The 27827-nt window shown below is 42.1% G+C and overlaps 1 long non-coding RNA gene across 1 annotated transcript; it reads right to left on the reverse strand.

The window, feature by feature from the left end:
- Nucleotides 1-14662: 14662 nt before the first annotated feature.
- Nucleotides 14663-17388, reverse strand: LOC128082493 (uncharacterized). The gene is made up of 3 exons (XR_008207696.1): nt 17006-17388; nt 16149-16346; nt 14663-14824 (listed from the first exon to the last, which is right to left on the reverse strand). It is a non-coding gene; the product is annotated as an uncharacterized LOC128082493 (long non-coding RNA).
- Nucleotides 17389-27827: the final 10439 nt, after the last annotated feature.

Consider the following 27827-nt stretch of genomic DNA (forward strand, 5'->3'; position numbering starts at 1 on the left):
GTGAAGTGATGTGTTCATACTTGAGCATCTCTTAACCTTTCTATCAAGTGAAAGACGACGACCAGCTGTCCTCTGCCCAAGCTGTGGTGTAGGAACCAGTCAGTACTGTGTGTTCAAACAGGAGGAGAGTCCTCCCTCATCCTGTGGCTCCTTCATTACCCTGTGGCAGAAGGCTGGGGCTGTGACTATGGAGGTGGACGTACAAATATTAAACTCAAGCTTAACAGGGGAACACATGGGGCTCTGTCTTGCACAATATATACTTCATTTATTTTAATGGAAACAGCATTACTTGTTATGGAATGCATACGACAGCTTTAATGCTGGTGGAGAGGCAGAGGACACAGACTCATCTGTCCACCTACAGTGTGGAATGAGCCAAAGTCATCCGCAGATGCAAATGATCTACACTACCTCTACTTTTATAGTGTCCTCACATTGAAATAAGCTGCTGCTCTCTTCCCCAAGTCAAGAAAGCAATTGCTTGAGCAATTTTCTGCTGATGAATGGAGTTAAATGAGCATTTATCCATTTTGCTGGAATTTGGGCCATGCTGCCACCAATGCCCTTGGGCACAGTGTGTTTATTAAGCAGCTGTGACGATGCTCTTTTGTTTTCTGTCAGGCTGTGAGGCTTTGCTTGGCTAACTTGTCACTCCAGCAAAAGTCCAGAGCGACAACAAAACTCTGCCCATACTTGGGAGCTGCAGAATAAGGGCTCCTATTATGTGCTGTATGAGCCAGTGTACACAGCAGATGCAATATTTACTTCAGCAAGCAAAACAAGTTCACATTTACTGTCAGTAGGCCAAGAAAGTCTTAATGAAAGCTTGTTCTATCCTTCACCAAGAGCCTATTCACTCCAGAGAAAAATTACTTGACCAAAGCTCAACAATCTGAATAGGGCTTTAGCCATAGCTGACAACAGCACTGTGCAACCCGTAACACCCAGCTCCCACTACAGCACGGCGTGGTGGGGCTTTCCCAGGGCTTCCCAGCCCAGCTGCTGGAGGTTGGCATTGCTCACAGCATCACTCCACGACTTCCAGAAGCTTTCATAAGCACAAACCACACAACTATAACCATGCACCCTGAGCTGCCAGATTCTGTCCCCTTTCCTGGTGCACAGTACTCAGTGCCAGACCCTGAGGTCCCATGTAGATCAGCAGTGTGTGTATGTGAATATAAATGCTTGCCTCGTTGCTATCCCCACAGTTCTGAGATAACAGGGAGTAGTGACTACTTTGCTGATCAATAAATTAATGGATCTATGTGAAAAAATGAACTGGAGATGCCCCGCAGCTGCAGCCTTTGGGCCTTATGAAGGTGAAAGGCAGACTTGCTAGTTTTTGAGCCACCACGGGGTATCTCCTCCTGCCTAATGATAAACTGAGAAAGCAGCCAAGAGGATTTTGCTCTAGCCATAAAATATGTTAAAAAAAAACAACACCCAAACAAAAAAACACCCCACACCCAATGGAAAAAAATAAAACTCAGCAGGATTCATTCTGTAGATCAAGAGATCCCCCAGTGACTCAGGTGGAATCTGACTGCTCTACCACTCACCTCACTGCAACGACTGCCCCTTGCCATGGGGCTTTGAACATCTGAACATCTGCAATTGGGACCAGATGCAGGCTGGAGGCTGCTGCCAGGTGTGGGCAGAGCAACACAGCAGCAGTGTGCAAACTGCACTTGCCCTGCAGGATCTGCCTGACCCAAAGCCATGACCGCAGCCTAAAGTCAGGCTTACTCAAGGGCGAGCCATCTCTGCTTTGAAGCAAGCTGTGATTAAAAATGAAACAAAATGATACAATTCTCACTGAAGTACAAACAAGTTTCTGACAAGTTCTATATGCTTTTGCTGCCCGTTTCCATGACAAAGGAGCTTTAGAGCCATCACTGATGACCTTCATGCAGTTTTTCAAGTCTGAGCACATAAAACATGTTTACTTTGCGAACTTCTGATTCTGCTCCCAGCAGGAAATAAATGTGTACTATTTCAATGGAAATCGTTGCAGAGTGAAGGGACTGAGAAACCTGGAGCAAAGTACCCAGACCAAGACAAAAAATGGCGCCCAGTGCCTCTGACACACAGTCAGTCTCCAACCAGGCTTCCCTTCCCCAGTTCTTACAGGTTCAGATGCAAAGTTATTCATTATTTTCTCATCATTATCACTTCTGCAGTTACATGACTCCGGTATCCATGAATAATGTATTTTTAAGCTTTTGTTAGAGCTTCAGCACGTGAAAGGGATTCACCAGCTCTGTTACGTTTGGGAGTTCAGTTGACAACACGAGCAGTGCCATCACTTGTTGCTTCCTGCTAAAACACACAACAGAAAATCCACCAGTGTTACTGTCTTTAACCTGTGATTCCTTGAAAACACCTTCCTTTCACTGGAATACTTGGCTCTCAAAGCTTGTTTGCAAATCTCAAAGCATTTAAAAAACATCAAACCTTGCCTTAAAGGGAAAAACTGAAGCAAAGCAGCACAACTGAGCTGAGAAAGGGAATCCAACTGCCCTGATTCCTCAGCTCAGTTCCAGAGCCCAGCTGCACAGCAAGCTGTGAGCACTGGAAGCCCCTCACTGCTTCTTCCAGCACGCTTGTAGAATCTCCCAAGGATGGAACTGAGGTCCTGAGCGCCTCTGGGTGTGATTTTATGCTGGCATCTCTCTATAACCTGCTGATTTTGACCATGAATTTGTATAGTGTCTGATGGAAACATCTTTCTTCTTAGGGAGGGTTTTGGCTGACAACAGGAGTAAGTTAGCACAGTTCTACTGCTGCAAGAGCCCTGTTCATGCCAAAGCTGACCATGTTACATTTGTCTGCAAGATGCACTTAAGAACCCAGCCATGTACTGAAGCAGATAGAGAAGGTTAGCTTTAATGAAAGGTTAAACTTCACAGGGAATTTTGTACACTGCCAGATGCCAGCCTAGCAAAATGTCATAGATGGCATTTTGGAAAAGGCAGCCTTAATTAGTGAACAAATTGTACTGTTATCTGTTATCGGAACAAAATAGCCCAAGTAGTGTAAAAATGAGATTAGGAAATTAATTCACAAGCTGGCTGGGGAGCATCGTGCCACTGGTGTCCAAGGATGGCGAGATCTAAGTGCTGCCTCAGATCTCCCCCAACACACCAAGCGCCACAGATGTAAGACCTTTGCAGATAACAGCACCATTAGATTCAGCCAAACGTCAGATTTGAGCTGTGCGTATCTCACCTGCATTGCTAGTGGGACATCTGCCATATAGGAATTGTAATCAGTGCTGCAAGGAGCGAAGGAAAGAAGGGATAATCAGAAGGGAAAGCACGGGAAAAGAGAGATTGTTTGTATTTTAGGAAACTTCTGAGGACCCAGAAGCCCTAGCTTTCCAGCAGAGTCACCTGGCTCTCCTTGGTGTGTTAAAGACGTGATATTTTTTGACCCCATGTACAGCATCACACATGTAAGGTTTACAACCTACCACGGCCTGCCTGTATTTTAAGCCTTTTTCTGTATGATGAACCCATGTTTTGCTCAGCTGGTTCATGTGGACACAGATCAATTGCAAATCCAATGATCTGCTAATTCTTTTGGCAATTAGAACTTCCCACAGCCAAGTGCACACTGACACAGAACCTCACTGCTGTTTGCTCACACCGCTCAGTATCATTTGGACTTGATGACCTCGGGGGTCTTTTCCAACCTTGATGATTCTATGATCTCAGCCTGCTTGAAGGCAGCTGAGCTCTGCACTTCATTCCTCTCGCAGAGAGGACAAATCAACACGAGTACAGCACAGATCAGATCTTAGCTTTCAGAAAGTTTGCTTTCTGATTACTTGTCTGCAAGGATGGTATTTTTCTTGCCAATGCTATTTCCTTGGGCTGGCTGTGTCCAGGAGCTGGGCAGCTGTCAGTCTGGCTGCTCAGAGCACTGCAGAACTCTCTCAGTCTCTGTTTGCTGATCATTCAACCGCCAATTAATGCCCCATCTGTAGAGGAGCTCAGCACCACCATAAGCTGCCATATCACTGCAGAGCATCAGCTGCTGACAGAGCTCAGACCCCAAATGCCTCCCTGCCTCTAAAACCTGCAGAATTACTGCACACAAGAAAAGCACAGAGAAAGCATCCACCCTCGCAAAGGGACTTTGATTCCTTCTGATTCCACAAAGCTCTTTCTCATGTTGTGTCACCAGGCCAATACTTAACAGCCCCATTTCCAGAGAGTGGAACCACTGACCTCACCCATCCTCCACAAGGCAGAACAGTCAGACTTTTAGGTATTTGTCCCCCATCCCTCACAAGATTTGGGTCCATATGGGTATCATCTCTCATATAACGTCAATGCCAATGGATCAGTGTGCCATCTCTCACTAAACAAACCACTTACAGTGCTCTCAGAAAGAACCTGATCACTGCAGGACTTGCTTTTACCTACTGACAGCAAGCATGCCAACAGCCAACGTAATGCAATACCTAATAAGAGGATTAAGTAGAGAGGATTTCTCTTTAATATTGCATTAGCAAAGGCAGATACCTTTCCTGCCCGTTCTAACTCCCTCACAGGATACGATGTCCATGCTTGTAAGGGAAGCTTACTGACATCTGAGCAGCTGATAAATCTGGCTTTGTTTTTAATGACCCCAAGAGCTGTTTCCACATGCTCACATAATCTTACCAACAATTTACCCTCATAAATTAACAAGTAGCCTTAGGGCTTTTTAACCCTAGAAGCTAATTTAGATCCTTTGCATTTCTCCTGGTTGTAAGTGAAGGCTCAGGGCAGCCAGGGCTGCACCTCCCCAGCCCAGCAGCACACTGCAGGAGGGATGCAGCCCCTGCACGGGCAGTCCTGACAACTCAACCCCAAGGAAAAAGACCTCGAAAGGAAAAAGGATGAACTGAGTGTCACAGCTCCTGGATCAGAGTAAATGTTTTTGTGTCTCTGCTGCTAAATACTGCTTGACATTTGCAGTTATTTTCCCTTCTCTGCTTCAGTTTGTTGTTTCTATAAATGAGTGGGGCGGCACTTTGCTGTCTTACAAGGCCTTGATCAATAAGAACATATTAAAGATTAATATGTAAGAGCATTAAAGCAACCACGCTATGCTAATGCCTCCCACCTAAATACCATGGAATGCTCCATAGGCTTTGAGCTGTTAAACAAAGGACTGGAAATCACAGATGTCCGAGAAAGAAAACAATTACATTCTGAGATGACACACTGGGCAGTACCCATAAAAATCAATGGGAGAGCATGGCAATAAATTGCTGGGGAGATGAGCTTTATTTCATGGCTCATAAGTGAGGATGCCATGCTACCAACCTGACAGTCTAGGAGGGCTGAGCTCACACTGCAGTATGTGGGGAACTATGCAGGGGGGGAACATGGCATTGCTTGGTCAAGTTGCTCAAATATCTGAGGTGTGGGGCTCACCCAATGTCCATCTGATGCTTCAAGCAAACAAATTATTCACTAATAATGTCACTGCTCCACCTTAAAGAAGGAAGAACAGAGAAGGGAGGCAGCGTGCCTGAAAACAAATAAAATTTATGATAAAGCAACAAGCTGAAACAGGACCAGGGTTCCCACGTGCCTTGAAATTTGTGTCCCAGGCCAGATCCTAACCAAAGCAGAAAGATGGGGCTAGCTGGTTTTGTGTTAGGAAAATTGTTAACACATGGCAGTCATCAAATAAGACTGGCAGCAACTGCAGAGCTACGAAATACATTATGAGAGGAGAAGATGCATATTTGAAAGACTGGGAGTTTGGAGGCTGTGCTGCGCTCACTGAGCTGCTGGGGAGGCTGAATGTGAGGGAAAATACATGTTAATATGCAAGGTGTCCTGCAAACACGAGTAGCTTTGCTGCTCCCTTGGCTTGCTGGCAGAACATTTCTCTGCCCTCGTATGCCAGACACTGAGTATGTGCCAATAAATTCTCTTTCTGGATTACCATACAAATGGCTTGTTTTGATGCTGGCTGCTCACTTCGGGAGTGTACTGCTATCCTCCAGATTCATCAACAGTAAAAGCCAATAGGGGATCTACACAAATTGGTACTTTGTGGACATATCTAGAGATAAAGGTCCATGGGGACGATAGATAGCATTAAGTAAGTTATACAAATCCCTGAGGTTCAGAAAAAATTAAAAAAAGATTTAGGGCTCACCACCTACTCTTCTAATTTCCTTGCGCAAAGGAGATCTTTTTATCTGACAGTGAAAAACATGAGCTCCCAAAGTCTCAAGACAACAAACAAACCCAAAACATGAATGCACTTCCCTTCCAGCCTAGCCTTATCCTCTCCCCAGACACTGCTCTTGCCTTCAGCTCCCTCCTTCAGGCTGCCAAACCCACACACAGCCCCAGCTGGGCAGGCGTTTCCATCCACCTCCACCTGATTTTCAACCATTTACTTCTTCCACAGCATTTCTTCCTGATAATGATTTCTTACTGCCCTCCAAAAGACATTTGAATCTGTTTTCCCAGTTCACGCGGCACAATAAATTATCAGGAATCAAATTAGCTATCAGAAGCCTAATAGACTTGCTCCTTCAAGGGCTAAATTAGTTTTATCACACTTTATCTGGAAGAGGGGAGCTCTAAAAGCAGGTTTTGTTCCTCATTATGTACACTGAAGCCTATCTTCAGCAGCCACTCAGGGGATCAAGAAAAGTCAGTAGCTCAGCACAGATGGCCTTGAACTAAAGGTCAAATAAAAGAGCATGAAAAACGTGGAAATACTTTAAAATTGCTCTTTCAGACAGCAGCTGCTGGTTGAGTAACTTTTCTGTGTGGGCTTCACCATCTTTGAAATGCCTTCTCAGTATTACTGCATTCAATTTAAGCCTGCAATAAATTTTTTTGTTTGTTTGTTTAGTTTTGCTGTGTGATCTAAGTGGGATTTCTGGTGTCTCTCAATAAAGAAAATACATGTGTGTGCTTTACTGTGAGAGGCTTAGGAAATAGAGAAGACTTTGTGTGATAATAAAGCAGGTTGGATTCTCTATTATGTAGTACAAGCTAAGTACAAAAGCCCTCCAGACCAGTCTACAATAAATACTTTTCCGTGTATAATATCTTGATCCCCATTGGCAGCTGAGTGGATGACGAGCCTACACTGGTTGTCACTTCATCAAGAAAAAGTGGTGGGTAAAATTGTCTTAAATGCCTTTCCAGCTTGTCAGCTGACGTCTGAGCAAAATAGCCTATTCTTTGTATTTCTTTGACATTACCACTTAAATACTGCTCTCCAGTCACAGCTTAGTGCTGCACACGGTGCAGTTTGTATGTAATATACTTGTTAATACAGAGACTGTATGAAAATTGAGATCCCAAGTGTAACCAGTGATGAATCTCAATCATTTGTGAGCCACATCAGTCAGCTACAAGACCAGAAGTCCTTCCAGCACAGGACCTGCTCTTCTCTGGGTGAGGCTGGTGAGGTCCATTCCTGAACAATCCTCTGATCTGACCTTCCTAGTAAGAATCATTAAGGTTGGGAAATATCTTTTAAGATAAACCCCAACCCCAACCCATCCCACCACGCCCACTGACCACCTCCCTCAGTGCCACATCTCCATGGTTCTGGATCATTTCCAGGAATGGTGACTCCACCACCTCCCTGGGCAGCCAGTGCCAGTGCAGCATCACTCTAAGAAGAAATCTTTCCTCATACCCAACCACCAATTCTCTGCAGTGGTCCGCCACAATCTTCCCTTCATAAGCACCACAAGTTGCCTTATGCCATCCTCAACAGATTCCACCAACACACCCACGAGACCAGCAACAGGAAGAGCTCACCCTCCCCCACCCCCAAACAAGGGAATGGGGATATTGAGATGGCTTTGTTTAAAGATGAGCATCACTGTGCAAAGCTGGTAGGAACAGTTCATGATAGGTGCTTATAGATTCATTAAGGCTGGAAAAGACCACTCAGAAGACAGGATGAGTCAGGATAGCCTTACGAGGAACATCTAGTTAATTCTAAGACGTGCCATTGAGAGCGCAGTCAACTGGGAGACCCAATGGGCTTAAAGAAGAAAGAAAGAGCATCAGATTGCAGCTGATTATTATTGCTAAAAAAAAAAGTCAGCATTTCTCTGTGAAATCAGTGCTGCTATTTGCTGTAGCTCAATCCACAGAAAAAAACCATCTTTTTATTTTCTCATTTGTTTCAACTTTTGACGATGGCACTGCAGTTCATTGGCAGCTGCAGCTCTGCTCTCTCCTGTTCTCCTTGTTGGAGAATTCAGATCATATTATTTAGCCCCCCAAATATTAATTGCTATGTCAATCTCTGGTGTTCACAGAGATATCTGTCTAACAGGTAAGCCAATTCTGTGAATATTTTCACTTCCAACCACTGTGTTTTGTCAGAACAGAGTTAGACCCTGAAAGTAATAACAGGAGATTTAATAGCAAGTAACTACAATTAGTACTGAGGGAGCTGCAAAGCCCCCTGCCTTGGGAATGAGCCGTGAAAGGGTTGGCGATACGCAGACTTGCCCTTCACCAGTCTCTAGACAAGAACAAGAGCTAAGCATATCTGAGAAACCCCATTCATTTTCCTTGAAAGATTGTACCTTGGTTCTGCTGCAAATAGCACACCATCCATCCGTGCAGCCCTATCTTAGACTAAAGGATGCATCTCCAAGTAAATTAGAAAAACAATTTATTCTAAAGAAAGTGATGAATTGTAACTTAATTAAAACTACACAGGAAGGCTGGAGAAAGAAGGATTAATTCAGACCACTCCTAAGGGAACACCAGCCCTAGCAGTGCTTTGAAAAAAGAGATTCCATGGCCATCCATCACCAGCACAGGAACAGCCATCTGTTATTCCCAGGGCACAACTTCTCCCAGGTAAAAGGCTTCACAAATGTACCTCTTTACCACAGCGTGCTTCCTGAGCCCAGAAATCACTCACTCCAAAGTCAGCTTGTATTTAGAAACAAAAAGAAATGGAGATTGAATGGGAACACAGCAGCAGCCTGCTTCTGAAAGATTTAGATTTGCAGCAGACAGAAGAAGCGATACACGCAGAGCACAAAATGCACCCTTAATTCACAGCACAATGGCCAAAAAGGGTGTTTCAGCATGCTGTCCCATGTTGGGAAGCAGAAAGCATTATTGGAAAGCGGATAAATGCAAGGAGAATGCTAACCTTCAGCAATATATCTCCTCTAAAGAAACTTGTTTTCCAGCTGCTTTTTTCCAACAAAGTCACATTCAGTAATTAATAACCCAAACTTTATGGTCTATGAGAAGGTGCATGATAATTTGCTCACCTTTTTTAGCACCACACTGCCTCTTTACTTGCTTCCAGTTGAGTGCTGGCAGTTGTCCTCAGACCATCAGGAGGAACTTCAGCAAGGACAACGAGTCTGGGAGAGCAGAGCACAGAGAGCTCCATAAGCAAGCACTTACACAAAGCACACAACCCCTGCAATCTCCTTCCCTACCACTCATTCACATCATAACCCTTTATCTGCTCTGCGTTACAAGCAGAAACTCAAATATTTTTTTCTCCTAATATTGTCACATCATACCTTCCCCTGCAGTTAGCTACAAAAATACCATTTTTTTTCTTTCAGAAATAACCATTTCCATGTATTTACTAACCAGCCCACCCCAAGTTCCTAAGGCCTTGATCCTGTTCTTGCATTATAGCTGCCTTTTTCAGCTGCACATACTTCTAATCTGCTTGATGTTAATTAAATACACACACACTTACTGTGTCACACTGTATTTTGTTGTGACTGTAGGTATTTGGGATATCTGAGGCTTTAGTTACTCATCTAAACTTTTCCCACTGTTAATACAACAGAAGACATTACCTTTTCAGGTACTTCCGAGGTCGCAGGTGAGAAGATAACTGGGCACTGCATCACCATCACAAAGAAGACACTGCAGTACATCTTCTGGGTTGCCAAAGCATTACACTGTGGAGCAGAAACGCCTCTTCAGTACATAACCAGCCCTTGCCCACCTTCTCTGCAGCTATGTATGGACTCAAGCAGGTTGGTCCTGAAAAGCTCACCTACACTGTGCTGAAATTATCCTGCAGCCAGCACCTGAACCCCTCCAACATTCAAACATTACTCTTCAACAAGAATGTGAGGACGACCTAGAATTGAAAGGCAGGTTTAGGGTAGGCTCAGCTGTGGCCTTTTCAATAATAGGCAGACATCTGTGTAATAAACACATCCAACTACAATAAACAGGACTGTATCAGGAGAGAAATTTGTCTCAGATTTAGTCCAGCACGTTCAAGCTGACAAATACAATCACAGAATCGTGGAGGTTGGAAAAGATGTCTAAGATCAGTAGTTCCAACCATCAACCCATCACCATCATAATAATTAGGCACTCAGCTACTTAGAACACTTCTGTACCACACAGGGCATGACAACCCCTTTGACTGCTTCTCTCTCTAGTTAAATTGATGTTATATTCCAATTTCTCTACAGGCACAGATCTACACTTTCTGATCTTAAGCTGTGCTTTCGGAGTTGTATTTGTTGTCGTGTTTAAACTAAGACACTAAAAAAAACCTAAACCAAGCCAGAAGAGGAAACAGAATGCCAATACTTCAAGTTAGAATCAATAGTAAAACATTAAACAGAGTGAAGTGCAGCAGGTCTGAGCTCCTTAACCTGCCTTTAGATTCTGTTGATGTTACATGTCCTCCAGATTGCACTCACTCTTTAATACTCTTGTGCCCTGAATCAGCCACAAAAAACTCACCAAAAACTCTGAAAGATTAATGAGGGACAGCTCACACAGGATGGAGGCCTGTTTTATTCCAATTCTTCTACTGGTGCATTTAAATCTACAGAACTTCTTGCTCCACCGACACTCTTGCTTTGTCTTCACTGTACCAAACACACCAAGCACAGCGGTGTAGCTGAAGGTGGAACTGGGGATATGGTGGAGGAGGCAAACAGCTGGGGTTGAGATGTAACAAAAAGCTCACAGCATCCTGAGCAACCAAAGGCATCCTGAGCTGGCGTATCATGCTCAAGGGAAGCATCAGACCAACATGATGAAGGTTTTTGCTGCCACAATGAGCTAACGCGGAGAAAGATGAAGGATAAGTCCCCAGGGAATGAAGCTCAAAGATGTGTAATGCTGAGAGCTGAGTATGGGGTGAAAAAGGGCTCGGAGCCCCCAGGGCAGATGCAGTCTTGTTTGGCTTTCCTTGTGTTCAGAAAGATGGAGCTTTGTACATTTAGTACAGAAAATTAAAGTTGCATCAGAGGAATGTCTGACTTCATCGTCAGTTCATCTCAACAGAAACATCCTTGAACTGGCTCAGAGCTCAGGTTGAGAAGAGTAAGTGTACTAATGCATCACAAATGAAACAGACTGCACATAGAGTAGAAGTGAGAAACATGTTAACACGTAATAAAAGCAAAATGATCTCTGGAGGGGGAAAGAAAAAAGGGGGGGTTGGATTTCACTCCCCAGGGCTGACTACACAGTTTCCTGTAGTTTGACTATTCATGAAATTTCTGGTTATTCTCAATTTGTTACTATCCGTGCTTGACTGGTCCCTGGTATGCTTGTTACATTTGCTTTTATGACTGCTTTTATCCAAAGCATATGTTGTCAATGGCTTTCTTTCCTTATCTTCAGCACGTCCAGTCACATAATGCAACAAGATATCTGGCCATTCCAAAGCAAATGTATCTTGGATGATAGATTAGAAATGAAAAATGAATGCTCAGAGACATCTTAATAGCTTTTTTTTCCACCCATGCTTCCTGCCGATGTGCCTCTGTGTCTCATGCATGTATTCAGATAGATTAAAACATCAGTCTGTATATTCACTAAATTCATTTTTAGTTGGAATGCTGATATAGCCAGGAAACCATCGAAAATGATAAAGGTTCTTTACTGAGGAGCAAAATTTAAATGGCAGTGATGGAAAACTGCATCACACAGAGGAGAAGGCATTTGATTTTAATCCGTCAGGAAGGAAATGGTGACATAAATGAACATAGACTGATCTTCAGAAAGAGGTCCTCGAGGGAAATGGGGGGGTGTTGTTCTTCCCAGAAATGAGCAGCCTCACCATGCCCCTTCTGGTAACCTGCTCACTGGTGTGTAAGCACTTCCCTCTCCCCTTCCCTCCTTCCACACCAAGTAAAGCCGCACTCCTGCAGCTCTGAAGTCACAGGAAGCATTTCTGCTAAATGTTGGCAAAATTTTGGAAAAACTGCTAACTTTTCATGAAAAGTCAGGTTTGAAGCTTTGGGGATGATCAGAAATAGCAGATCACAGCTGGCTCCAAAGCGGTAGCTATTATTCTAGATTTCAGAGTGTAATCGCAGTAAATGAGATCTGAAAAGCTCAAGCGAAATAAGAGCTCTACTTTTGTCCCATTACTGCCAGGTTTTCTCAGAATCATAGGTTAGGTTTAGATTAGACCATTCCATAACATAACTGTGGAAAACAAGGGAGGAGAACCCAATTTGCTGCTGGCCCATCTCCTTTTGGGCTTGGTCAGGTTTTTCTCATGATTCCTTCATGTTCTAAGCCAAAAGTCCATCCTTTGAGATAAGAGAATAACAAAACAGTCTCCTCTCCTCATAGCAGATGCAGCAAATCCTTCCAAGCCAAGTGTTGACCATGGCATGCAATCCATCCTCAGCGGTGCTGAGCCTGGGACACCGATATGGGGCAGGCATAGAACTTCCCCTTAAGGAATGTCAAAGCTGAGCTGAGTGTAAGTTTGGCAGAAAAAGAAAAGCTAGACAGTAATAATCTAATTTAGAGCCTAAAATATGTATTAACTTATCCGTGGTTTGGCCAGTTTCAAAAGGTTCTCGCTGCTGGGGTTTCCAGCTGACTGGAGATGTTGAAATGTGTCCAGTGTGCTTCCTCTGCCTCGTGGCTTTTGTCCAGCCAAACAGCTGGAATGTAATTGCTCTTTCTCCCCAGTTTCCCATGTGATATGGCTGATAGTGAACATCTCATTTAAATCTCATTGCAGCAAAGTGACTCAAACATTACCAGTGCTTTCTTGTTCCTGGATGCACTTTAAATAAGATCAGCAGGACTGCCGGGATATCATCTTGTGATCCTCAGGGACTGCAAAGCCCGAACAACTCAAATAACGACAGGAAAAATGATGAGGGAGGAACCATCTCTCCACCGGGAAATCACAGATCAGTGTCTGTTCCTCTGCCTGTGACCGAGCCAGGGCTCAGGTCACGAGAGCAAAGATCTGAGGGAGTTCAATGGAGACAACCAACCCATTCCTGATTACAGGTGTAAGATGTGAGCGGCAGCCCCCAGGCCTACCCTCCTTCAGAGGTTGTGCTTTCTCACATCCATCCTCAGCTGAGAAGGTCCTGTTTTCACACTTTCCAAATACAGCAGTTGGGTTTTATGTTGATCCTTGTATTATCCTATTTTCGGGTTAATCTCTAGACTCTAGACAGCATACCAGCCTAACTCCTCAGAGTTTTCGACTTCTCTGCTCTTTAGCTCTCTGTGGGAAAGACACTCTTCTGGCCCCATTTGCACAGCACACACAGCTTTACTTTGCCTGTCTCAGAGCCCTGGATGCCTTCTTGTTTCTGTGGAAACCGTGCCTCTTCTCTGGATCTGTGAAAGCTTGTCGAACTGTATCAAGGTGAGCCCTCATCAAGACACCTCTCTGCAGCAGCCCATAGCCTTTTTTCTTGCACAGCATTAGGACATACATTGAGCTAGACAATATTACACAAGCAGAATCGTGTGATCTTAGGTCATGCATTGCTGGGATGGACTGGTTGGATCGCTCAGCTACAGGAGAGCTGTACTTTCCCAGGCTGTTCCTCTTGACCTGATCCAACACAGACTGAGCTGCAGCCTTTCTGTGCACTCAGAACATGCAAGGCTGGGCGCTCGTTATTCCTCGCTCTGTTAATTGAACCAAACCGTGCTCGCAGCCAATACACAGCAGAGAATTTATCGACTGTCTCTGGAATTAGGCAATTCTGTTAATTGTCTTTATTTTCTAGAACTCTGTCATTCTCTTCCTGAGCCATTAAGGACATAGCTATTTGTGCACCAGCATGAGCTGCCTGGAAGAAGAGCTAAAATTGAGCAGGAAATGAATCAAAGACAAGGACAGGCACCTCTCACAGATAATTGCATTCAGATACCCCAGGGAGCCATGACAAATCCCTTTTGTGCTCCTACAGCTCTTTTTCCTCATTGTAGCTTTGGGCAGAGGAACCTTTAGTAAATGGTAAGACATTCCTACACAACACCAGCAAACAGCTGACAGACTTCTTTCCTCTTTTGTGCTCTACTTTGTCAGTGGTTCTTCTGTTCAGTTTTTTCCCTTAGCAACCTGGACATTGATCCCTGCATCACTTCCCAGAATGGACACGTGGTCTGGAGTTGGACATGTGTTTGGTGAATGCAATGCAAGTCAGTAATTGTGGGTTACCTTTTACACAGAGTTCTTAGACCAGAAAGTCAGCCAATATTTTAAATATGTGAAACCCATGACATTCAGCATACATATCATGTCTGATTTATAATCCAGTTATCAATACTCACTTGATGACTGTGGTATCAAGAACACGCTCAAAAAAGTAGTATTTCTGATTCAATGCCCCAAAAAAAGAGTAGTTTTCACGTACAGAATTTATTGATTCTTTTAAGTAAGGTGATTCTAGCACAGCTGTGATCCCACACAAATACAGTGCTAGAGTACAGTGCACATTCTGGGGAAAAAACTGGTATCTGGGGGTGAATAGTCCTCTGGCAGTTTTGGGACACCATCCAGTACCTTCAGATTTGGCAAACTGGAGAATACACTGAAAAGGAGATGAAAGAATAATAGAAATTGAGACAAATATCTTTGAGGTCTTGCAAATGAAGTAGGCTCTGATGAAAAACAATCAGCGGATTCAGTGCTATTCAGATATGATTGCGTTGATGGAAACCTTGATTTGGCATTTGTTGCTGAATTTATTTGGTAAAGAACTAATTTATAAATTTCAGTTTTCATTCTGCTGTCCAATTTTTATATCATCAAACTCTGGAAAGCACCCCGGGAATCTACAGTTTGAATGGAGTAGAACCAAACCAGCTGTCTAATTGTAAAAGAGAGCACACGGTGCTGGCCTACACTGAAATTCCTGGACTGCTGAAAATCAGGGATTCACACTGCAAGATGCACAGCTCAACTTTCATCCTCCTGTGATAGAGAAACTGGGCTCTCTGCAAAGATTTCTGCACTTCTGTGGGCATGGTGCCAAAGAGAAATAAATGGTTGCACCTCCTGTTATATTGTTCCTTTCAAGCAGCGTATCAGTATTACTGATCTTGGTCATTAAGACCACTCCATTTTTTCCTTAGAGGAAGAATCATGTCTGAAATGCTTCCTGAAAGCATTATTACACAGGTCCTTAACCCACATGCTGTGCCATTTGCTCTGTAGCTTCTGAGGTGAGCATGGATTTCAGGGCTCATTCTCTCATTCTCAATACATGTGTCAGGGTTTTATCAGTGCTTGAAAATGATTCTCTCTGTCCTCCAACACTGCCAGTGAAAGCAGTGCCAGAATTATGTACATGTAATTGACTTAAACGCTGGTAGGATTGGGGGCATGGAAATAGTAATTGTTAAAAAGTGCTCTTCAGTGTTTCTTCCTCTGGATCTTTTATATGTAAATAAAATGTGAAATTCATTATTTTAAATATAACTTTTAACTGGCACTTTGATATCTGCCTATGTATGCTTAAAAGCACAAGCATTACCATCACATTACTAAAGGAACATCTACAAGACTGAAATATAAAGCCTACTGGAAATTCAGAAAAGCTTCCATCGAAGATGTTCCTACTTTTTTTTTTTTACCTTTTTAGGAAGAAAGAACTTCTAAAGAACATGTTTACATGTTTATCTCAAAAATATCATCCATGTCAGTTGTAGATGGCTGACTAGATTCAACGATTGTAGTTGGAAGATATGCCAACTCTGCATATCACTGGAGTTTGTAAGAAATGCACTTCATTACCCTTTCTGACCTAAGTGTAATTTTTTCTTCTTAGCAACAGGGGTTTGGAGTCAAAATCAGCTGGGAAGAATAAAACAAGAGTGTGAATGTCCAAGTGTGCATGAGATGGTAAGACTTACTGCTGCCTGTAGCTTTCTTGAAACTCACAGGGATTCCTCTTGAGTATAAGGGATTCAAGCGGAGTATGTCTCAAGTCTGATATTCCACTCAGTGTCATAATGTTATTTTCAGCCAGTGACAGGTGCTGAATCTGAGGTAACTTTGGCAACTGTCTGAAGGATGTAAAGTAGTTTTTGTTGACATTTAGCTCTCTGCATCTGTAAAGTACAAAGCATATGACATCACTGATCACATCTATAACAGTACATACCTGTAAGTCAACACAGGGAAGGTTCTTCATCTACCTGAAGTCATGGCATCTTAGAGTTTCCAATAAGTGGTACAAGAATTTTATTCTGAAGGACCTGCTCTCACACTTGTTTTATGCTTGTGTTATTTTTGCTAACCAAGGTCTGCAAGATCAGATCCCCATACTTTACTCTCTCAGCTTTCATTGTATTTTATGAAAGATACATCATTATTCCTGTTCTCTGTATTATAACTTTCAGTATTCTTAGGCACAGGACAGCAAAATAGCAATGGATGCATAGTAAAATAGTTGCAATCTTAACACCTGGCCTCTCACCATATCTTCACTGTTTAACAAGATATCTTTTAGCAAAAATCACTGAACTTAGTAAGACTTGTGAATTCATTATCCACCAGAAATAAAGCAGACATCACCTTTTACTGAGTATCTTCAATTTCAGCATAATGGCAATTCAGAACAGAAATACAGTGATGTTTTCCCCATATAATAATCCCCAAAATATTATCTTTAATCAGTTTTCAAGGGTTTGCTCCAGACATTACTAAAGTAAATAACAGTTCTGATTTCTATAATATAAAAAAAAGACAAGCAGGACATCTTGCCTACCTTGGCAACCGTATGGCACTTAGGTCTGTCAAAGAATTGTCCACCAACCAAAGTTTTTCGACCCGTATCAATCTTTGGAGAATCCTTCTGGAGTTTTCCACCTGGTAAAGATCACCCAGGTCTTGAAATGAGAGGTTCAGCTCCTGGCGAGGGAAAAAAATAGAAAAGACTTACTTTTTCTTTGCGTTTTAGTAGCTATATTAAATCTTTTGAATGTCAGAAATCCTTAAAAGGTCAATCTATTTTATCATGCTGCTCTTCCACCAATTAAAAACAAACGGCGGTGCCAAATTTCCTTTTGAATCACAGCACTGCACTGCATAATGTTATGAAAGTTAGAGTCACCCGAAGTGGTACAGTGGAAAAGGCTGGAGCTTTGCCAATCAGATAGCAGTCTCCATCTCTATAGCCATGTTCTCCACTGGTCCACTCCCTCCACCCACTCTCCAACAGTCTTTTCTATAATCTTTCACTTTTTTACCTCATTATTCTTCTGTTTTCTCCCACATAGTATTTTATGCCTGAACCTTCCCCTCCCATCCCCCTCAGTCATGTGAATCTTTCTTTCAGGTGCCTCTTTTCTCTGCGACTGGGGATGTGTGTGTGCACAACTATGTGATCATGCTTATACATTCAATATATAATCTTATCTGGAAAACAATGCTCTGCATCAGCCAAACACTGGTATTCTCCATCATGTGTTTGTGCACAGGGAGGTGAAACCAGAACACTGTGTAAGGTAAGTAAGTTCCTACATGACTTCCTCCTTGAACTCAGAGAGGCTATAACTTATTGCTGATGAGAGCCAGCAATAATGCAGTACCTCCAGACAGAATAACTGCTCAGACTGGTGTGAGGATAGAGAGGATGAGCTGAAATGGAACCACTTCATTCTTTAGCCGTTCACTCATCAATTTTTTGGCAAAGGATTTAACTAGCTGTTAAATGCCTGAGCACAGAGCTTTATCACCAGAGCAGAGTTGGTTCAAAAATCCAAACTACAATATTCTCCAGTGTTCTTCCATTTTGTAAAAACATTCTGGTTTAAAGTGTTGTGGTGCCAACCTGAGCTTTAAATTGACTAACTGCAAGGAGCAGCCAGTGCTTCACTTCTTTGCCTTATTTACTACCATAGTGCAAAGAATTAATGAGAAAGTTTTACAGCACAGTTTTCCCAGTTCTCTTGCAGTTTCTTTTGCCACTTCTCTGTGTCAGTTACTTGTTTTCTTTTTTTCAAGGTATGTTCTTCTCCTCTGAAAAATAGCTCTTCTTCACAAGGCCCTGCTCAGAAAGAAAAGATTTACAACAGTAGGTTTGATATGGAACCAGCATTTAATTCCTTGCTAAAAGATTACTTATATACCAGGGAATTATACCTGAAGCGTAGAAATATATCTAGTGTTATAGGTGCATAGGTTTCCAGGCTTGCATGAAGTAAATGAATGTGAAGTTGTTCTGCCATTTCTGGGCCCATTACTCAGCAAGCAATGTAAGGTCGTGATGATCCAGCATGTGGTTAATAACTGACATTTGTTCTGGAGCTCAGAATAAAAGCTTTTTCTAAATGGTTGTGCACAGGACAGGCATAGTTCTAAACACTCTATGTATTTGTTTGCATGTTTCAAGTGAGATTACATAAGAGAGCTGCACTTGTACTTTAATTGTACTGAGAAAGAATTACGTTTCCAGCTTGCCAGTCATTGACAACATCTACAAATAGGCTTTATAACCTTATTGAAAACTTATTTGTCTTAGTGAAGGCAAAAAGTCAGTGGGTCTATCAAAATGCTTACAGCTTATGCATACCTTTAAAACTCCAACTAAAGGGCAGTGTGGAATGTTTTTCCATTGTTTAGCCCTAAACACTGGGTTTTAAAATTCACCTTTCATTCCTCGTGTTTGATTACACCTTTAGATTGTAATTGGGCCAATTCAGCCTTAGAATAAAAGGTATGTCACTGATTGCAGGACTGGATTTCACTCCTGGTTTCTTGTCTGGCATATGCTTTTAGTGTTCAGAACGGTATCGTTACGTTAATGAGATTTTATGAGAGGTAATAATAAACATTGCAATGCTGAAAAATTGTAAGTTAAGAGTTTTGACTTCTCTTTCCTGTTTTCAAAGATACAAAGGTTATTTTCCCAGCAATTAAAAACAGCGAAGACGTACAACATGGGCTGAGATCCTGCCTCTTTTCAAGAGTGGTAAACCCCACTTTATCATCTCTAACATGTAATGGCACACAATAGAATAGAGATGAGGCTTCAACCCATGCGTGTCTTTTTGCTCTTTACCTTCTCTCACACGGGGACAATGAAGCTGATTTCCTTGAACATCATGTTCTTCTATGTCATGCCAGCTGAGGTACTTGAAGGGATCAGAAGGAAGCTTAAAAAAGGCAAAACAAAGAAGTAAAAGAATCAGTAATGTTTTGCAGTTCTTGGCACTGTATTGTCTTATATTTCTGGCCTTACTGCAGAAGCAAAAACATTCATACTTGATTTCACCGTCTTCTGCCTTAAAACCATCTGGTTAACAGCAAAAGGACACACGGTAGAGAGGATACAATGGCATGAATTTCTGCATACGTAAGTGTGAAATCATATTTATAGACCATCTCACATACAAAATATCTTGAAGGCAAATGATGCATTCAATCTAAACACGGAAAACCTGCTGCAGCGTTAGAGAACATGAGGTTTCTGCCCATTTTGTCTTTCCACTAAAACATTTCAGGGCATTTTCCATCCCGTTACAGCTGAGCTACGCACACATCCAGCAGCTGGTAGTGCTGTGGGGATTCACATTTCAGGTGCAGTTTACCACTGCCTTTTCTGGATTCACAATTACTTGTATGCATTGCCTCAAATATTGCACACAGAATATCTGTTACCTTTCAGAGCAGCACTGGCTGTGACATTTTATAGCAAATGCATACAGCCTCCTTAAGAGGCTCATTATCACATATTTGTCCATTGCACCCAGTCCCATGCACAGTTCTCAAATGCCTTCTGGGCCATTGAGTCAAGTCCCTGACACTGCTGACATCATAGCATATAGTCTTGTGACTTGATCCAGCTTTGGGAGATAAGGGGAGCAAAACACAACAGGTTCAAAGGTGAAGAAGAGATTTCAGTCTTAGTTACTCTATGCCAGTGACACTCATCTGTAGTCTTGCAGTCAGACTGATAAGGCAACTCACTTACTGGAGAAGATAGCCCTGAGTCACAGCTCTGCCTGATGAATCCTCTGCTTGCTGATAAAATTGGTGAAACAGTGTGTACGTCACTGAGAATGGAGCAGCAGGTTGAATAGGATGTACAGAACTTTTGATTGCTCGTAGTCAGACCTGAAGAACTGTAGAGGAGACGTTAAACCAGTAACAGGTTCTGTTCAGACAAATGCAAACCATTTGACAGTAATAGAAGGCACAGAGCAGTGAGGGGCAGGATGTGGCACCAGATGACAGCCTGGTGACTCTGGTCAAACCATAGGTACAGCACTTCCCTCTGGTACCTAGAGGGAACCTCTCCCACAAATATCATTTATTTACATAAAAGCAGCAGTTTGTTGAAAAACACTAACCTTTAAGATCACAATACATCCCATTTTCTCCTGCATAGCCCTGTGTTTGTGGATCTGGGTTGTAGGACAAGATGACTCCTCTGCTGCATGCTTATTTTAATCCTTTAAGTAAGTTTCAGTAGAATGTCAAAAGTTCAAAGAAGAGCAAAACTTTGTATATCTTGAGGTCGTGTGTGTATAGGCTTTGCCAGTTTATGCCCAATAACACTTCCAAAAGTGTATTTTACATACTCAAATGGTGCAATTTCTGCAAGTGTGCTTCAGAGATATTTAATAATTTGCAGACTGGCAGCTGCAATTTAGAAATTTACCATGGAATGCTTAAGAAAAATAATTTTAACTTAGTGTGTGCCTACAGCACTACGATTTGACTTTTAGTGTACATGCTCAGCGAGAGCTTGTCTGAAAGCATCAGCTGTCAGAAAGCATCATTAAAACAATTACAGTCAGGGGCAGAAACGGAGAATAAAAACGCAGCTTTAAAATGGTCTAGTGAGGATGGTAATGACAGTTTCATATCGAGTGTAAAAGACAGGCTGAACAGCATGCTGGTTAAAACTTAGCATTACAGACTCATTGGAAAATAATCACTTACTGCGTTGACCTCCTAACACTTTTGCCTTTTTGCAACATCATCAAAACCAAACATTGCCTCTTGCCTGGAAGTGCACGCTGACTGCAGAGCACAGTACTGACATGTGAAATTATTCCTCCCTTCTTGCTTTATGTTTTCTCTGCACTGTTGTTGTTTGTTTAAAGCAACCAGGGCAGCCACGATAACTCACAAGGGACTGAGAAGAAGCAGAGCATGCTCAGCATTTCTGAAAAGAACAGCTATGTACGTGGGCATTTTTAGGTATCATCCTCACATAGGCCATTTTTATATGAGTACAGTGCTGCAAGTCACCAGGCATTCACACACAGCAACCCTATGAAAAGAGGATTTACAGAATTACAGTTTACAAAAAAGAAAAGAAGGGGAGCTCATATGTAGTCCTCCCTTGATATCTGATTTGCTTTCATTTCCCTGTGTGTTCAGCAAAGTCATACCAGAGAAATACAGAAAAATATTTTTCTATTCAAAGAAAAGTTCTGTTGTTCTTCAAAGCTTTCGGGGGAAAAAAAAGTTAGGATGCACTCAAGTAACTGTTGAGAATCACAAGACTTCCCAAAACATTCCTCTCACTGCCTCCTCTGTCGAGGCACGAGTACACATTGCTGGTCCCTTGGAATGTGGGCGAACATATTGTAGCTGGATGATTTCTATTCCGATATTTCGGCAGAAGCCCACTCACCAAATTCTGTGTCAGTGATAGAAAATAAAACATAACTTTGCAGAATCAATATGTGATAGATAACACTTCTCAAATCAGGTGGGCGGTGAGATTTTTATTGGAACAAGTGGCAGAAGGAAGCATTTTTCATCTCAAAACTGAGTTTAATACCCTAACATTATGTCAGAGGATCTTTCAGAAGGAGCAAGGGCAACACTGCTTTTTGCTCCCTTTCTTTGTTTTCCTGACCATTTTGCTGTACAATTGATGTAAAAGAAATTGTAATGAATGAGGCAGGATGCAATTCCAAACAACTACAGACCACACAATGCATGAAAGCAACAAAATTTTCTGCCTTGATCGTGAGGCCCTTTGGCTGGATATGAATCTCCAATGACACCTCTGGGAGCAGAGCACCAGATTATGTCAAGCATTAGGGGAAAAAAAATGAGATTCATGATGTCTGTCCAGGCTGAGTCATTTCCTCTCACTTTGCCTGCAGTGAGAAATGGGTGGTTATCATAAATCATAGATCTAAATTCTTATGAGAGAGGAATTAATTTCAGTAATGGAAACCCTCAATGGCAATAACCTTCCTCCATTCTCTCTCTTCCTGGGGCCTGTAGGGAGGCATCAATGATGTCTGTTAAGCAGAGACACTTAGCTATGTTTTCAGAATCCCATAAAAGACGATTGGAGATGAAACTTAAAAACTAAACTCGAAAAACTAGCGGGAAAAATCTTTACTAATGAAAGTCCCAGATATCAACACGTCAGTGCCAGTCGTGTCAGTGAAATGGGTTTGTTTCAGCCCCACTGAAGTCTCAGCAAATTTTTCATAGGCAACAAAATGCTGAATTTTGAATTTTCTAATGCAGTTGACTTCAAGTGTAGAATATATTAAAAGTCCACTGAATACTCTGACAAGCTATAGCTGTGGTACTTCTGAAGATACACTGCCAAAAGATATTCAGAGTGAAAATGATCCCTCCTGCATATTGTTCTAGGTATTTGGTCTTTAAGAAAGGACTGTCAGTCAAAAGACTTTTCCCCTGCTATAACTGGCAGCTTGATATAGACTTGATATAAACACATTCTAGGCACTCCTGCACATGTTCGATGTAGCCTCATGGAAAACAGCAACTGGAAAGCTCAGTGGTGAGAAGTATCCGGATAAGGATGGGTGAGATATTGAGCAGTAGATGACGTAAGCTGAGGAAACTCTTGCAACTGGCAATTGGAGTAGCTTTGAGATCTGGTCTAGTTTCCAATAGTGTTACCCCCAACCACTTTTAAGGACTCAGGAGCCCCCAGGAGGCTTAGCTTTCCACCAAACAATGACTACTTTCCATGTAAATCGTCAGCACTCTTGATACATTGGGTCAGCAAGATTTGAGAACAAGAAATAGGGCTGTGTCGTTCTTGCAGACATGCAGAGTAAGAACGCATCTGGTGATGGCGACAGTTTGATGTCTAGCTCAGCCAGAGGACACGTGATGGAAAGGTGTTGTGCTCTTGTTCCGAGCAACATGTCTGCTCAGATTGCTATGCAACAGCAAAGTCTCCAAGGCCTTTCCATTCTACTACTAAGGAAGTGAAAAACACAAATCGCTATGAAGGACTGAAATCTGCTGGATTCTAAGATCAGCTTTCAGAAAAAGGAAGTAAGGAAAGGGTGATAAGCCCTCAGAAAGTGAAGAATTCTTATATCTGGGTAAGAGCCACTGACTTTACAGAGACTCTGAGAGAGGTGGTGATGGATCTCCCAACCACTGGGACACGTATCTCATTGTCTGCACGATACAAACACCCATTATTTACATTGTCTCAGTCAATTGCACATGCCAAAGCTGATCAACAGAAATGAATTGCAGGGTTAACTGGCAAATACAGTTTGCATAGGCATTTAAAACCAAGAAACTCAAAATTCAGGCTGTGCCTTGTTCGAAATGCAGACAATTTACTGCTGTGTAGCAGGTGTGGCTTGTATGCAAAGGCTTATTAAAAGAACCCTTTGAATTTAGAATTCTATAGGACTTGGACATCGTGTTTTCACGCTCTATTGCCCTTCAATTATTTTTATAGGCATTATAAGACATAATCCAACACTTTGAAGCAGTTTGTTTGAGCATAATTTAGTGACAAACACCTGTGAGTTACAGTTACAATGCTGCTAACTGTACCATTAATAATGTTGCGTTACACATCATAAAACTGCCCCCTAAAAAGGTGCAATTAACATAATTAGTTCTTATCCGCATAATTGTACATACCTCGCAAATTAACTAACATTCCGTGCAGCTTATCACGGATCTAACTTGCAGCCATACAAACACCACATCCCACTGTGTCTTTTGCACATTTTTATAATAAATTACACCTTTTTCTTGAGACACCTTTTGTCTTTCAGTAATCATCCAATGGAACCAAGAAAAAAAAGCATTTTTTTCTGTTCTCACTGCGCAACAATCTCCACCAGCAACACAGGTTGGTACATTATAAAAAAGACACTCAATCCTGTAACACTATCTTTCTTGTCAAAGCACGTCAAGGCAGCTGTGCAATGGCTGCACTCCCTTCTCTTCTTTCATCCTCCTACCTTTCCGACATGGCTTGCTGCTGCATAAAGTCCTCGCATCTCGCATAAGGCTACTGGTGCACAGCCAGTGCTTATCTTCCCATCTTTTCCCCTGCACAGGGTGGTAGTTCAGCACCCTCTGAGGAGAGGTGACTTGCCAGGCCCAGGCTGTGGCCGTATGGATTCAGTGTCTCCAGGGAAACACTGTCACCTCGCAACGCAGTCACGTTAGGAGCGGCTGTTACTGATCTCTTAAGCACACCAAACAAATTCCTGTGCTGATCTCGTGGCTGTCACCGAGCTGCCTGCCTTTCCAGAAGGTGACTGAAAGCAGGCAGGGGACCCCTGTCACAACATCATCCAGATGAATCTCAGGGGTGCTCACTCCACAACTTCACTTTTCCAAATTACTGTCACATTTTTGCCCGTTAGCTTGCCTCTGTGGAAATGGTCCCCTCCTTCACTAATGGCTGTTGAACAGTTTGTTAAACAATGCCAGAACTTCGGATGAAAACAAAATAGATACTCAGAGAGTCTCATATTTTATGTGCCATTCGTTAAAGGTCTTTATGACATGCCTCTTCTCTGGTGAATGTCTTTGCACCACATGAACACACTCTGTCTTCTTTTACACGATCTTCCACGCTACCTTCTTTGAGTTTGCATCTGAGAATGAAAACTAAACACTTTCCCTTGGGGAAATTTACAGATCAGTTTGGGATTTATTTCTATATTAAATTTTCATTATAACTTGAAAGCTACATGTCCTTTGAACAAGCGAAGCTATTCACTTTAAAATGTGTTTGATACAATGTTCCTTTGACTCTCTCACGCCTAAAGGAAATGCTGGCAACATGCCACCAATGGGACTGCAGCAGCTCAGTATAGTTATGGATGTTGCCCAGTCCCTGCTGAAGTTTACTGACAGCTTTTTGACTCTTAGCAGTGGTTACGGGAACCAAGTTTCAGTGCTGTGTTGTTTAAGGTTATAATAGAGCAGTCCATCACGCTCTATTGATCTGCAAGTGCATTTCCCACTCTGCAGACATGGCTTTTTCCTCACTTGAGCTCATAACCATCCTATTGCAAGGAGAGGGGATAAATAAACTAGGATCAATGTGAAAAAAATTACACAGTAAACTTCTTTGCCCACAGATATTGAATGGAAAATACCATATAGTCACAGACTTCTAGGGTTGTCTTCCCACCTTGCAATTTCTTCACAGAAAATGCATCTCCTGTCCTCTTTTTCCTTCAGAATTCTCTTTCCTCTACTCTTTTGTCATAATGAAATTCCCAAATGTTGAACTGTCAATTCATTATCTGAAATTTAACAAAATAACCATTCCGCATAGGTTTTGTGGAAAATGTAGATCTCACACAGATCACCCTTACTATAGGGTGGGCAGAGGACAGGATATTGAGAGTTCCCTCAAGTCTCTGAAGCACACCTTTTCTCTACCTGCTCAGAATAGAAATTAATATTTCATTTTTAAATTAGACAAGACAGTAATTTGGGCCCTTCTTACTTAACTCTACATAAAATGAAAGGCATTAGTCCACATCACAGTCTAATGGGATTCAGAACTTCCACAGCAAATGCATTCCTCATAAAGCACAGGAAAAAATATCTGTGCTCTTTCCCTGAAATGACACATTAAGGTGATGTCAGCATTTCCATTGTAAACGCTGTTTTACAGATCCCTACCACCTGTGCACAACAACGTGCTTCTGCCTAGAACTGCAGCAGCACAAACATCCCTGCAAGAAAGACGTGGCTTTTCCCACTCTGCCCAATTTCAGCAGTAATTTTGTTTTCAAAGTGGCAGAGTGGGGCAAACACACAGCATGCAACCACCTCAGCCACACGTCTCCTACCTGCATGTGACTGATCTGACTCTTCTCTGTTTGTCCAATAGATCCAGCTGGTGCTCTGTTGAAATATACATGAACTTGTCCCCTCCTGAGACCTGACTAATGGCAGAAACAACTCAAGATATCATGGCTGCTGTAGGCCACGAGATGCCTTGTTGTGCTGGGCACCACAGAAGGCAGTAAACAGAGTTTGCTCCAGGGAGTTCACAGTCTAATTGAACAGAGTGGACAGACAAAGCATCAGGGAGAGGCAATAAGATTATCCCACTCCCTTTCACACAGAACTAACTGAAGTGCTCAGAGCATGAAATCCTGACACTGTTGCAGTCAAGAGCAAAAAATTCTGCTTATGCAGTGGGCTCAGCACCCATATATGATCACAGAGACCAACTTCCTTAAGATCAGAACAGAGGAGCCATCTGGCTTTAAAGCCCGGGCACTTAAACTGCTGACTTCTTCTGATCTGAAATTATGTTAACAGTCTTTAAAGAACACTTAAATGACATTGCTTCGTTATAACATTTTTGATGGAAGGGCACCACACCATCTAAAAATCAGTTTCTCAAAATAATTTCATGTAAATCTCTTAATTTACTTAGTGTTAGCTTGATACTGATTGGTGAGAACAGACCATTAGGTTGATCCACCAGCAAAATTAGATCCAAGAATTTAATGCTATTACATGTACAGTAGAAAGTTAAATTTCTATATTGATCTTACCTGGTTTGATTATTTTCAGAAATTTATGTTATTCTTGCTGGATGAGTCAGTTTGAGAGAATTTCTTTGAACATTTAATTAGTGTGATCTGAATGGATACAGGAAGCAGTAGAAAGGGAAAGCAATATTCAATGCATATATATGCTCATCTGTGTTCCTGCACAAAAGCAGGCATACTTGAATAAACTATCTGGTTATTTCATCGGGTTACCTAGGCAACAAGTTTCTTTTTGTCCTGCCCACCTGGGATTCCAATAAACTGCCTCACTTCCAGTGATGGTACTTGGAGAGCATTTACAGGGAAAAGCCAAGAAAAGCAAAATAAAGCGTTGGATGGGAGAAGCAGAGTTCGTGAAATGGTGCATAAGGGTTAGACAAAAAGGAATCAACAACTAACTGCATAAATAATTGAAGTGAAAACAATATATGCCTGCTTTTCCAAGGTGTTGAAGCCATGAATTCCAAGAGAGTTGGAGAAGCTGTAACCAAGCAACACTACTGAAACTTGGTTCCTCTCTTCTGGAAAAACAAAGAGCTTATATAAGCCACAGTGACAACATCTGGCCAAAAGATTGAGTTTTTCCATCGATTTTATGGTTTTTGGATCATAGAAAGAGATGCTTACGGAATGAAGAATGGCATTTTTATTCAGTTTTAGGGGAGACTATTGAATTGGACTTTTCTCATAAAATGTCAGTCAAGAATTTATGGATGAAGTTGACTTTTTCTGACGCTGAAGAAAGATCATGTATAAGTAATGTGTCGAGGTTTTTTTTCTCTGAAGTTTCTT

The sequence above is a fragment of the Tympanuchus pallidicinctus genome, unplaced genomic scaffold (genome assembly GCF_026119805.1).
Source record: "Tympanuchus pallidicinctus isolate F22 unplaced genomic scaffold, pur_lepc_1.0 scaffold22, whole genome shotgun sequence".
NCBI classification, from domain to species: Eukaryota; Metazoa; Chordata; class Aves; order Galliformes; family Phasianidae; genus Tympanuchus; species Tympanuchus pallidicinctus.